Raw genomic sequence first — 15,390 nt, 5'->3', positions numbered from 1 at the left:
TTCGGGTAAAAGTCTAAATTTCACTATAACATGACACTTTAACTTGCATGCATAATCAGTTTGCATTTGTTTGCTCATATAAGTGTGCTGATCTGGTAAAGAGAATTAGTTTTCTTCTGATTTAGTTATGAAAGATGTCTTTACAAAATTCTCATATTCACTGAATTAAAGAAGTATCTATTGAAAGGCAGTGTCAGGAATAACTTAATAGAAAAAGAGAATGACTAATCTGGTATCTTGTATGACACATTGGAAGCTAGAATTCATTTCCAAATATGTACAATGAAGAGTTGGAACAACATTGTCTCAGTCCCTTTCTAGGACCAAATTACAAATTTTTATTTTTGGATAAATATTGTGTATCTCCATAGCCAGGTTATGTATGGAAGATTTCTTTTAACAAGTACAAAACCACATTTTTCTTAAAGGCCCCCTATTTGTAAGTGTAAGAAATATTTGGAGTGCTTACTTCAGTAGCACATTATACGTAAAAAAATAGGAACAGTATAGAAAAGATTACCTTGGCCCCTGTGCAAGGATGACATGCAAATTCATGAAGCACTTCATATTTAAAAAAAAAGAAACATGAATAAATTATAAGATCATGATTGTCAGAAATATTATGGAGTATTACTACAAGGCCATGGTTTACACATATTCTGACCCAATAACCCAATTGAATCTAGGGCCTTAGATTGCACTTTCTTCTGGAATTCTGTCTCTGGATCATCATGTCACACTTCAACCACACCAGCACCTCCTTCTTCCTGACAGGCCTCCCAGGCCTTGAGACTGTGCACATTTGGCTCTCCATCCCTCTGTGTACCCTGTACATGACCTCTCTGGCAGGGAACAGCCTAATCCTCTGGGTGGTGAAGTCAGAGTCCTCCCTGCACCAGCCCATGTACTACTTTCTGTCCATGCTGGCAGTGACAGACCTGGGCTTGTCTGCCTCCACACTGCCCACCATGTTCACTATCTACATGATGAGTCTCAAGAAGGTACCTATGGACCTGTGCCTCACCCAGCTCTTCTTTATCCACACTTTCGCCATCATAGAGTCCTCTGTGCTCCTGAGCATGGCCTTTGACTGTTTTGTGGCCATCAGTAACCCTCTGCGCTACAGCACCATACTCACAAGTCCCCGGATTGCCAGTTTAGGCCTAGCCATCATGGTACGCAGTGTTGGTCTCCACATCCCAGCCCCCATCATGCTGAAGAAGCTTCCCTATTGCCAGAACTGCCTGCTCTCCCATTCCTACTGCCTACAACCAGATGTCATGAAGCTGGCCTGTACTGACACCCACATCAACAGTGCATATGGCCTCTTTGTTGTTCTCTCTACTCTAGGTTTGGACTTGGTCTCATTGTTCTCTCCTATGGGCTGATCCTCCATACAGTGTTATCTATTGCCTCCAAGCCTGAGCGCTTCAAAGCTCTCAACACCTGTGTTTCTCACATCTGTTCTGTGCTTCTCTTCTACACACCTATGATTGGCCTGTCCATGATCCACCGATTTGGGAAGTGGGCTTCCCCATGCAGCCGTGTATTGCTCTCCTATCTTCACTTTCTTATACCTCCAGTGCTCAATCCAGTCGTTTATACCATCAAAACCAAGCAGATTCGTCTGAGGATGCTACGCATCTTCCAGTCGGTTGGAACTGGTATTAGAAATACCTAGGGTCACTGAATCTTTGGTTGAGTGAAAAGGGAGACTTTAGTCTCTTTGTTTAGTGAGCTATTGAACAAACACAGTTGAATGAGGAAGAGAGTAAGTAAGAGATGCCATCTATCTTCATGTGTATTCTAAATGAAATGACATCATCAGAAGAAATGATCCATATACCTGATTTTTTTCACTAAACAAAGTATGATTGAGCACCAACAATGTTAAATATATAATTGTAGCAACTTGAAATAAATATATAAAATAAGATACAATCTATGTTTTAGAAAAATAAGATAATGGATAGGTTTGGAGCTCAGTTATATTAGAAGAATTTTGAAAATACCTACTCAAATATAAGGTTCATAAGGACAGTTATTGTTTCTCTCTTCTTCATCATTGCATTCCTTCTCATGAGTATAATTATTTCCATATGTTTGATATTTGGTTAACATTTTCTGAATGAATGAGTGGATGAGTCGATACTCATTTAAGGAAAACTTCTGGCAAGACTAAACTGTTTATGAGACACTGAATACAATTCCATATATATGAGAGATATGCTTATAACTTCTTAATTTCACTTTAGGAGCATTCCAGGATTTTGATGCTTTCTTCTCTTGTTCAATGGGAATTTCAAAGATAATATGGTTATCCAATTCTTAAACTACTAGCTTCTTTGGCCAGAATTAATATTTTTTTTTGAAATTATAAGAATGGAAACAATCTCAAGCAAAATTCTTTTATCTGTCAGCTTATGCTTAAAATATTACATCAGTAGTGAAAATAATCAGCTGCTCAAAAAATGGCTTGAAAATAAAATGTAGAATTGTTATTACAGTAGACTTCATACTGTGAAGTAACTTTCTTTGTATATACTTTGTAAACTTTCATGTTTTGTCTTCCTATTTATATCAGATTATGAGGGAAGCTCCAGTGGGGATATAAGGTGAAATGCAAGTAGCAGACTGACAGATAATATCCAACACAGGAAAACAGAATCACCATGATGAAAGTCTAGTACAAGTAAAAGAAAGAATTAGCAAAATAAGGACTATACAGTTGCTTACTCTTCGTTCAATCCCTGAAATATCAGTGGGCACATTATAGTAAGTATATGTTGTAAGTGGAATTGAGAATGATGCAGGAAAAACTTAATTAAAAGTCCAATACATAAAGTATTCTTAAGTAACATTCTAGAAACACATACTTAGTGCAAGTTATATTTTTGTCTTTTAATTAAAGAAATCAATTTTTCTCTTTCATGTAATAGTCATTAATAGCACTAACAGTACTAAGTCATTGCAGAAATTATTCATTTAAGTATTGAATACACAAATTCCTACAATTGATCTCAACTATAATTTTTAATTTTCGATACACATTAATTATACACATTTATGGAGTATACTTTGCTGTTTCAACCTATGAATACATTGTATAATATTAAAATCAGAGTAAACAATTATAATTTGGGGGGAAAGAACATTTCCAATTTTCTCCCCTTGATAATTTAAATTATATAATTCATTGCTGTTACTTAGGTTCGCCTTACTGTACAATGGAAAACCTGAGTTTATTTCTCCACTTCATTATGCCCATTGACCAACCTCTTACCCTTTCCCCTGCCCTTCAATCTCCTTAGTCTCTGGCAACCAACAGTCTGCTCTCAACTTCTATGAGATCAGCTTCTATGAAATCAAATATGTTTTTGTTATTTTTAACCAGCAGGCAGATGGTGGTATATTTAAATTACACTGTAGTAATGATGTATGTGATGATGAATTTGATTCTATACATATTTAATGTAAGATTTGTGAAAGCAAATAAATGATTCTGGGCAACTTTCCTAATATATGCTGATAAAACTCAGGAAAGACATCAAAGCATCAAGCATACACTTGCAGTGACCAGCATATAGATGATAACTAAAACAATGATATGAATCTTATTATCCAAGATTTTGAAGATAGGAAAGGTGAGCAGTAATCTAAACTATAAAACCCAAGGAATTCAAGATTAAGAGATAAGGAGAAAGCATTTGGTTTCAAGTGGACTCAGATAATAGTAGAGAGTCGAGAAACTGTTCCTTCATAACACTGGTTGAATGGATATTTTAAACAAGGTTAAGTTGCACTCAAATATCTCAAATGCAGATGTAGTAACAGTGGCAATGTTGATAACTGTTAGGATGAAATTCTACACTGAATGGTAAAATCCTCTCCATAGAATTCTCCTTTGCTGCTTCCAGGACCTCCAACTTATCCAAATGTACTCTGAATAGAGTAGAAAGATTCTCAGAGATTAATTTGCTATAGCCAAAACACGGGAAAGCGGGAATAATTTGATAAAAATGGTGAAGTTTTACTTTTTATGGCTGAAAATCACCTATGAGAAAAGTGGACTTTCATGACATAGACTGTGTGCTTTGGCTCATTAGTCATCATTGAAGCAAAAAATGGGAAGCAGACAGGGAAGAATCAGATGACGACTGCAAAGCTCAGGATATCTTTGAGATAGACACAGCATTAGTTCTCTAACTGAAGTCAGAGAATAGGGAAAATACAATTATATCCCCCAACTTCTATAAGAATAAAAACAAATCTATGACAGAAATATTGAAACTTTCTTTAGGCACACGTCTTCAAAACAGTTTTTATTTTTTATAAGTTAAATTAAATTTATTTTAAATGATACATAAAAACAAATATTCTATGTATTAAGAAAGAACCATATGCTGTTTTCATACATGTATACATAGTGTGATGTTTAAATCAGGCTAAAAACACATCTATTGAGCTAGCAGAGTGGCTCAAATGGCACAGAGCCTGCACAGCAAGCATGAGGTCCTGAGTTCAAATCCCACTGCCACCAAAAAATAAGTAACTCCCATCTATCAACAGGTCCTATCTTGAGAGCTGGTGTCGGTGGGAAGGGAAAGGATAAAAGGAAAGAGTGTAGGAGAGTGTAGGAGAGTGAATATGGTGGAAATACTCTGTGCTCATGTATGTAAATGGAAAAATGAGACCTGTTGAAATTGTTCCAGGAATGGGGGGAGGAGGGTAAAGGAGAATGATGAAAGGATGAATTCAACTATGATTGTATGAACTTTTGTAACTGTCACAATGTTCCCCCAGTACAGCAATAATTAAAAATCCACATCTGTCATCCCAAACATTTATCATTTCTTCATGGTGAAAATATTCAAAATCCTTTCTTTGAGCTTTTCAAATTATACAGTACATTATTATTATCTATAGTCGCCATTCTATACAACAGCAAACCAAGGATTCTGACTTCCACCTAATTCTAACATAGTAACATTGATCAATCAGTTTTCTCCAGATAGATTAAGAATGAATATATATTTTTAGACTATCTAACTATGGAACAAAATAGTGAATGAGCAAGCTGGTTGTGGTTATGTAAGCCTTTAATCTCAGCTATTCAAGAAGAATTGTGGATCAAGATCAGCACAGGCAAAAATTAGCACCAGATCCTATCTGAAATACAAATTAAAAGCACAAAGGACTGAGGGGGGTGGGTATGACTCAAGTGCTAGAGCACTTGCTTAGCAAGTGTGAGGCCATGAGTTCAGTCCCTAATAATGAAACAAACAAAGGCAATGAGAACCCAACACTCATTGCTAAGAGCTATCCAAGATAAAAAGAAGAGAGGTATCTGAGAGTTTCTGGACTCTGTATTAGAAAAGTTTGACACAGACCACTCTGTGTAAGCAAGTACATAGAGTAGGTTGCCTATTTCAAACTATGGTATTTTATTCCTAACATTGTCATACATGACATTTTTCAATATATGGTATCTTTTCAAGATTCACATTAAGACTGATGTCTTTATATTAACTATCAGTTAATTTTGAAAATTTTCAGTCACCTTATAATTAAAGTTTTATAGTCATTCAATCTCCCTAAATTAGTAGAAATATAATGGGTAACATCAATCTTACCTGATAGTACTACTCGTATCTCAAAGTTTACAAATTTCATTTTTCCAGGATATTTTTAATGTGTCAATTAAACAACCCTCCTCTCTACAATAAAGCACAGATAGAGCTAAAGAAACAAGCTAAAAACTTAAAAAATCAAACAAAATGCTTGATCTTATATCCGTAGATAATAAATACAAGATAATATCTGTAGCATTGGAAATTAATTCCATAAAGCTTCTTTACAAGTGATGTGGACTAAAATCTTAGTCTGTAAGGACCAATACTGTTGATAATAGTACAAAAATAATATATTACTTATGTCTTATAGAGAGGTAATAAAAATATCCACAATAGTTTCAGGCACTCTGGGGAACACCTCATGTTAATGTGTTGTAGCAAATATGATTTTCATGTAGAACCTCAAAAGAATTCAGATGCAGTTGTGTGCAAACACACACACACAAACACACACACACACACACACACACACACACATACTCAAACACATTAAAATAAATGCCTGCTCGCAGACACAGTCTTAGAAACTTTCTCTTCATGCTTATGGACCTGAAGTTTTGACTATTTTCCATGATGGGAAACCAGTTATCTCTTTTGTTCCTAACTGAAATGCCAAGAAGAGGTAAGTTTTAAATGGTATTTTAGAAGTGAATTATTTAAAGTTATATATAAAACATGAAAATTGTTCATATTCATGGATTATAATGTGATAATCTTATTCATGTATTCATTGTATCATGTTTAATTCAGGTTAAACCTATCAATCTCATCTTCTTGTCACTTACCTATGGTGAAAACATTTGAAATCCTTTCTTTTAGCTTTGAAAATAATATAGTACATCACTGTTATATATATTGTCCCCTACATGATAGCACAACAGAGATTCTTACTCCTACCTAACAATACATTAGTGAATTTTGATCAACCTCTCCTGATCCTTCCTTCCCTCTCCCCATGTCTGATAACCATCATTCTACTCTCAGCTTCTATGAGATTAAAGTTTTAGATTCCACATTATTATGAAGTTCATGTAATATTTGTCTTTCTGCACCTGGCTTATTTCACTTAATGATTTCTTGTACTGAACATATTGTTGCAAATGGCAGGATTTCATTGCTTCTTGTGGATGAATGATATCGCATTGGGTACATACAACTAAATAGTAATACTTAGCTCTGGATTTTGTTTCTAGCCCAAATCTATTTATATAATTAGACCAAGGCCTGTAGAAAACTTCCTTGTTTTTGAGTCTTTGTTCATTATTCCCTTTCTAAAGATGTACATTTCTCTTTGATTAGCCATACTTCTAAAACGGACAATGAAGATGGTAAATAGCAGAAGTAGTTTGAATACAGGGATATTTTTGTAAGAATATTTGAGATATTATTTAGAAATTTATGCCCTCAACTTTCTCTTAAGTATTTATACAACCAGAAATCAAGGATCTAGTTAATCTGGTGCTTAAATACAGTAAAGAAACATATAGTACTTTTTCGAGAAATATTATTGGCAACTAATATCACCTGGACGATTGTGTACAAAATGCTGAGTTTTACATTCTTGATGTAAATTATCTAATCCAACAGTGGAACTCTTATATGGAGAAATTACTACATTTGTTATCTATTATTTATAGGCATATAACTGCAGGCATGAAGAGGTTAAGTAAATTGCAAGTGTTCTAGAGCTATTGAAGAAGCTATAATCTTCATTCATCTAATGATAGAATTGATTGAGGTAATCAGCATCAAGTGTGCCAAAACTGATATGCCCCACAATTTCTTTTCTCCACAGAATTAAAGACAATCGATAGGCTTCATATTTCTATTTTCATATGTAGATATAAAGTACCTCAACCATATTCACCACCCTTTCTAACGGTTTCATCAACTTCATAGAGATGCTCATTAAATGTTACACTTTCAAGGACACAGCATTATCCATTTCTGTAGATTTAATAATTATAATATAGAGCATTCCTGAAAATTATTTAAATAATAAGTCTCACATGCAATCAACTCACCACAATGCAACTACAATAAATGATAAAAACATGAATGTGACCATTCCACTGGTCACCTCAAACACATACACATACACATGCACAGACACACACAAACACAAAAACTCTCAAAATTAGTATTCTAAACTTTATTTCATTATTTTAGAATTAAATAAAATTTCTTAAAGTTGTTAACCACCCCAGCATTATTTCACATTATGGGTCCAACCTTTTGCCAATGTATGAAATCTGTTCTGTAAAATATTATAGCTCCTAACACTTTCCAAACTTTTTTGCTCACAGCCTTTACATAGGCTTTGCTCCCTTTCTCATATACACCTTTCTTACTGCACAATGCTATGGTCGCATTTTACCCATTCTCAGGATCTCAGCTTAAATATCACCTCCCAGTGAGCTCTCCTTGGTATATGGGTATATATAATATTTAACCAATTAGAATGCGTGGTAATAGACTTTAAAAGATCACTCAATTAATTCTGTTTTTTTAAAAAATATTTTAAAAAGAAGCTTAACTCAGAGAGCAGAAGTATGTCAGCCAGCACCATACAGAGTGTCAATGTCAAGAATAGAGTATGTAGTTCTTGAAATGTTTCTTATATGTTAGACACATTTAGGAAAAGTGTATGAAGAAAAATATATAGAAAAATCAGAGTCAGTACTTTATCCTCTATGACTCTCAGATTCCATTGGTAGAGAAAAGTATTAATTGAATAAGGGATATGAGGCTATTCCCTCAGAAGAATCAGAACTCTATATAGGTAACATTCATGTTTCCTATGCTTCTGTTCTTGATTTCCTTAGTTTGAAAGAGATAACATACTTAAAATAAGAGACAGGGTTTTCTACTTCCTACACATTTTCATAGACTTTAATCACCCAAATTATTTTTACACCACCCTGTGATACCAATCATAACCACATTCTGTATTGAAATATGTGAAGTCAAGTTCAGAGACATTATGTATACTACATGTCTCAATTAAAACAATCTCTGATGGGGAAATTAAATAATAGATATGGCCTCTATAATATAATTGAAGTATAAAGTTCATTAGGGCCTCCTAGTTTCTCTTTGATGATAACTCTAAAATACAGTGGATGCTTACTTAGTACCACTCATAAAAGCATAAAGTACACTTATAAAACTTAGTGGAGATGATGACCTAAACAAGACTCTCTTACTCTAGGTAGAAAAGACTATTGATCCAAGGACTACAAATTAGAATCATGAACTTATTCAACATCAGTAGTTCTGGGTCATTCCTTCTGACCGGCTTCCCTGGACTAGAGGACTCACATCCAGTGATTTCCATTTTGTTCTGCACCCTCTACATAATTGCCCTTATGGGAAACAACACCATCATAATGGTTATTCGAGTGGAACCATCACTTCATACACCCATGTACCTTTTTCTCTCCATGCTGGCTGCTAGTGACCTGGGACTCTGTGCTGTCACCCTGCCCACCCTGCTTCAGCTTTTTTGGTTCAATGTTCGTGAAATAGGTTTTGGTACCTGCCTCACTCAAATGTTCTTCATATATGTTTTCTCCCTAATGGAATCAGGCATCTTGCTCACCATGGCATTTGACCGTTATGTGGCTATCTCCAACCCACTCAGGTATACTACTATTTTGACTAATTCCACCATTGCAAAGATAGTTGTGGGGCTTTTACTTAGAGCTGTGATTGTCATCCCCAGGACCATTACTCATTAAGCGACTAAGGTTTTGTGAAGCCAACGTGCTCCCCCATTCCTACTGCCTACACCCAGACATCATCAAGCTCTCCTGCTCTGACCACCGCATTAATAGCATTTATGGCTTTTTCATCACTCTCATCACCTTTGGAATGGACTCTGTACTCATTTGCTGTCTTATTTGAAGATCCTGATCACTGTATTAGGCATCACCTCCAGGGTAGAACAAAGCAAGGCACTCAATACTTGTGTCTCCCACATCTGTGCTGTGCTGCTGGTCTATGTCCCTATGCTAGGGGTGTCTATTATCCATCACTTTGGGAAACATCTTCCACCTGTGGTACACACTGTTATGGGCTATGTATACCTATTGGTTCCCCCTGTCCTTAACCCTGTTGTATACTGCATTAAAACCCAGGAAATATGTGCCCGTATTTTGGGAAATCTAATGAAATGAAAGGAGAGAGAAATTTAGAGTCACCTAGAGATTTCTAGGATAAAACCTGTAAAATTAAGTTTTAACTTGGGGAAAAAAATCTCCCTTTTCTTTGATAAGTTTTTATTTTTTGTTCACAATACTCATGCACACATTTTTCTGAAAGTGTTTTAAAGTTTTTTAAAATATATTTTTAGTTGACCCATCATAATTATACTTATTTATGAAGCACAATGCTAACTTTGATATAGGTAAGCATGTAGAGTGATCAAATCAATGCACTTAGCATGTCAGTTTTTAAGCATTTATCATTGGTTTCTGGTAAGAACATTAAAAATGTTCTCTTCTAACCATTTTGAAATATGCAATATAATATTGCTATCACCACCCACCACGCAATACAAGAGCAGATCTTATTCTTCCTACCATTTTACTCTCAATTTCTTTCCCCTGTTCCCATTCTTCTCAAAAGAAACCAGCAATATTCAGGACTATTTATTTCCCTTAAATATATCATCTAAATTAGATGATTAATAATTGTACTAATGCAAAGTGGATACTGCATAAAGCATGTATGCAGACTGTCTCTGATATGCATGGAAATCACTCAACTTATTGCAAGCCTTTTATGGCAAAACACAGGCACCCACTAAAGGAGGTACTATAACATCACTCAATGCAATATAAGTTTATGATTTAAACTTTGATGACCACTCTCTGTGATTGTCTTACAAATATGTGCATGTGAAGAAATAATGACATGCTTCTCAATGATATTTTAAATTTTTAAGCAAATTGATATTTTTAAGCAAACTGTGCAAAAGACATTTTTAAAAAGGATTTGTTCTTCTAAGTTTACCCCTAAGTTTACATCTAAACTAGTGGAGTGATCTGTTACTGTATTTTTTATTTCATTCAAGGAAATCCATTTGTCTTCAGACTACATGTACATTAGTATATTGTCTTGCAGCATTTTTCATTTTGTGTTCCCTAAGTACCATGGTTAATATCATTGCCATGTTCACAGTGTTTGTACTGATGTCCATCCTGACTACTTATTTATTTCATAGTGAAGAACTTTGCAGGACACTGCTTTTAGGAAATTTCCTTCTCAACAAGTTCACATTTGGGGGGATAAAGGAGACTGATGAAGGAGTGAATTAAAGTATGATATATTTGATATATTGTAAGAACTTTTGTCAATACCACAATGTACCCCCACCACAACAATAAAAGAGAAAACAAAACAGGTTCACATCTAATCAATCACTGTAACATTTATTCTCTATTCCCTGTGCATTTACATAGCTTTCTTAAGGTTCATAGTCAACACTCTTTACCCACAATGATACACATCTTACTGCTGTGCTTATAATATAGATATGGAAGGTTACTTACACTCTTTTCAAGGCTGTTTTCCCTATTTAAACATACTTAACTCTGTCACCTTTATTACAGATACCACCATAATTGTAACTCCTACTATTAAACAGAACATCACACACATAGACTTTCCATGACCCAAGCATTGCCTGTATCAAAGTGATTTATTGTCATCCTGTCATACAGAGAGTATTGAAAACAGTTACATCAATATTAAAAACATTCAGGTTAAATAATTATTGGTTTTTGTTGTTCAGTATCACTGAATATTTTGGGTGGGGAGGAGAAGGTATCACACTATATTGTACAGGTGGTTTACAACTTCTAAGCTCAAGTGCTTCTCTGACCTCAGCTTCTTGAATAGCTTCTACTACAGGCAAACACTGCCATGCCCACAATTGCAAAATAGATCAGTTTTTCGATGATGATCCTCCAAACTAGGTGGAATACTTCATGAAACAGTGAATTCCTGGAATACCAGGTACCTATATTCACTCTGTTTTATTACAAACTAATCTGCAGTGTTCTGGAAAATGGGTTTAAACAAATTTTGTTATTTGGGTGAAGATGGGCAGTGAAATGGATTTACCAGATTAAAACAAATACCAAATTAAAATAATGATCACTGTCTCTGGTCCAGTGGTTTGCGTATTCTGTTGAAGTGAATGGATGAAAGCTGTGTATTTTGGAAGTTAACAAAACTTCTTTTGTGCAGGTCTCTGTAGGGGAATTGCACATGTTGAATAGCTTCCTTACTCCTGGCCCAATTTAAATGCAGGTAAATATGAGTTAAATGTAAAAGAATGAGACAATGAATGCATCAGTGAATTAATGGACTGTCTCAGCAGTGGCTTTGTTTCTAAAGTAAGGTCTCCATGACTTCTTGCTTTGTCTTGCCATGAGATGCTCTCCACCATGCTATTACCCAGCAAGGAAAGCTTCAACAGATTCTGAAGAGTTGCAGGCACCATACTCTTTGAGGTTCTAACCTACAGATTGGTGTGCTAAATAAAATTCTACCCTCAATGAATCATTCAATCTGTAGTACTCAAGCATAGTAACAGAAAAGAACAGTGAGGACAGGAAAACAAACAAAAAATTCCATCTGCTTTCTCTGACAGCTTTGACTGAGATGTCAGGGCTCAAGCTGTGCTTTTGCGACTCCAGATCCCATCTTTACTTTTAACTTCTGGTCTCAGAGAATACCATTTCTTTCTTTTGTTCTACCAGTATTAGGTCTCTTCCTGCCATCATTAATATGTGGTTTGTCACAATTTCATTATTTTTTTCTCATCCTACCTTGTTTTCAAATGGTCTCTAACTGATTTGATTCTTAGTTCTAGTAATACCCAACTCTTAGGATTCTCAAGCCGTGAATTGGAATTTGACTTGCTAATTCCATGAAGTATTTATGTTAAATTCCCTGTGTTGAAATAAATGAAATGGATTTTGTTTTCTTGACTAGACCCGTCCCCTAGTAAAGGAATTCCATGTCTCCTGTCACCACATTTGATTAGTTTATATAGCAAGAAAATATTTTCTGAGTGTTTTATCTGTTCCATATAATATAATAACTAATGTGAATGTATGGTTGGTGGATGATAGAAAATAACATTGGTGGGGGAAATATGTCAGGAAAAACATATAAATATATACACCAGTACTCATGGAAATACAGACTGAGAGCATGAACTAAATATAATGGAAGAAGTTTATTAAAATATAAGAGATAACTGATACATCAGCTGAGTTAATGGATAATTGGTTTGCCAATACATCATAGGTTGTTAGCAATTTTGAACTTGTAGTTAGCATAAGACTTCAGATATACAACCTAGTCAATATGATATTTTAATTGTGCTTCTTTTTTGTCAAAATTATACTTTAGAAAGAATATCTCATTAGCCTATCTCAATAAATTTGCAATTTTATTCCTATTATTACCTCACTGCCATCTTTAATGATATGGTAACTTTAAAAGACTCCCATGGAGAATGCTGCCATTATTATTATGAAAACCAATTGTATTCAAAGTTTTTCTAATTACTTCCTGAATAATGAAGTTTTAGTTTCATTAAGTATTCCTGTATTCATATGAGTTATCAACATCATCTTTTCCCGACATTACTATGCATATCTCAAAATTTTTCAACTTTTATTTTTCTGTGAATTTTTAATTGGGTCAGTTAAACAACCTTCCTCTCTGCTGTAAAACACAGACACAATGAAGGAAGCATGCTAAGAAGTTTTAAAGCCCCCCAAAATGCTTGCTCACATATCTAGAAAAATATAGGAGCAAAAGAAGAACAAGATCGTGGTGTAATACAATGCTACCCACAGCATCATGGCTTTATTGCATGAAATTTCATATAAACAGTGTAGATTAAAATCCTAGTCTGGAGAGATAAATTCTGCAGATAATAATACAAAAGTAGAATTATTCTTACACCTTTTATGGTATCAGGGAAAAAAATAGCCACAGGACTTTTTGAAGGGAAGAATCACTTGTGGTAACAGTGATTGAGCATACAGCATTCTCATGGGGAAACCACAAGAGAGTTCGGATACAGGTCAACAAATAAATGCTTGCCCCCAGACATACTTTTACAAACATACCCTTTATGCTTATGCTTCCAAACATTTGACCTCATCTATGATTGGAAACCAGGTAATTCTCTTATTCCTAACTAAAATGCCAGAAAAGGGGAGGCTTTAAATTGTAATTTTTCAGTGAAATTGAATTTTAACAGATCCATAAAACATATAAATTTATTTTATATGTTGGGTACCATATAATGTTCATATAATGTTCATACATTCATACAAATGTTCATATTTGTATGCACAATTAATATTGGGTACCATATAATGTTCATATTTGTATGCACTGCCTGATGTTCAAATCAGGTGGAACTTATCTACCTTCTCAAAATTTGATCATTTATCTCTGAAAGCAAAATTTTCAAAATCCTGTCTCCTTACTTTCAAAAATATACAGTACACTGTTGTTATCTATAATCCTACTGGGCAATACCACACCAGAAATTCCTTATTTCCATCTAGCTTTAAACTGTTCATTTGACCAACTTCCATAAAATCTTCCACAAAATTTCAGATTCCATATATTACTGAGATGGTGTAATACTTGTCTTACTGTACCTGGCTTATTTATTTAACTTAATAAAATCCAGTCTGTCCATGTTGTCACAAATGAGAGGATTCCATTCTTACTTTCAATGGCCAAACATATATGTTTTATATATACCATTAAATGGAAATTCCTATCCCAAATATTTTTCCACTCTAAATATGTTTATATGATTAGATCAAGGGCACTAGAAAATTACTTTGTCTTTAACTCTGGTTCACTCTCCTCTTTTTAAGATCTATATTTCTTTCCATTAAAATGGCCAATTAAGGTGACAAATGGCAAAAATATATAACCAACAAATAGCTATAAATGCTGTACTATTATTGGAAGAATGATTGAGATTTTATTAATGAAGTTTGTGTAGCTCGAATTCCTTTAAATTATTTTTGCATTCACCAATCATTGGTTTGGGCAATCTAACAAATTGGGTTTAAATATAACAAAAAATATGTGGCACTTTCTTGAGAAACATTAATACTCAATATTGCTTAGAAGATTCTTTGTATAAGACTGTATTGTTAAATTTTTGTATGAATATCCTAATCCTTATAACACTCTAAGGTTGTGGATATTATTGATTTTATTGTCTATAATTTATGGGTATAAATCCAATCATGAAGAGTTCAAATATATCATCTTTGGTTATTGAGCTATTAAGCCTAAGAAGAACCCATGCTCTTCATATCACGTAATAATGGAATTAAGGAAATGCCTCCTCTGTTAAAATTGGCAAGCTTCTCACTTCCTTTTCTCTGCTGCACCAAATACTGTCTTGCTGTCTTGCTGAGGAAAGTCACTTTAGTTCTTTAAGCCCAATACCTTTCCTGAAAAAGAAGGGTAAATCACAATGTTTTGTTTTTTGCATATGGATTTCATAAATTTTGTGAAGATAGTTTTATTACAAGTTGTATTTCCACAGACATTGTACCCATTTCTGTAGAAATAACTTATAATTATGAATCATAGCATTTTTGACACAGGGGAATGACATTGTGAATAATAAAATGCAATCAACTCACCATAATGCAATACAATTATCTTATAAAAATATGAGTGTGACCATACT

At 34.3% G+C, this 15,390-nt stretch overlaps 1 non-coding gene and 1 pseudogene across 1 annotated transcript; both read left to right on the top strand.

Annotated features, from left to right (window-relative positions):
- The first annotated feature begins 461 nt into the window (after positions 1-461).
- Positions 462-573, top strand: LOC141416345 (U6 spliceosomal RNA). Its single transcript, XR_012441100.1, has one exon. It is a non-coding gene; the product is annotated as a U6 spliceosomal RNA (small nuclear RNA).
- Positions 574-731: 158 nt separating this feature from the next.
- Positions 732-1,681, top strand: LOC109680900 (olfactory receptor 51G2-like; annotated as a pseudogene).
- The last annotated feature ends 13,709 nt before the right edge of the window (positions 1,682-15,390 follow it).

This window comes from Castor canadensis, chromosome 1, assembly GCF_047511655.1.
Source record: "Castor canadensis chromosome 1, mCasCan1.hap1v2, whole genome shotgun sequence".
In the NCBI taxonomy this organism is placed as follows: domain Eukaryota; kingdom Metazoa; phylum Chordata; class Mammalia; order Rodentia; family Castoridae; genus Castor; species Castor canadensis.
Note: the sequence above shows the minus strand (reverse complement) of the source record. Positions and strands in the feature narration are given on the sequence as shown.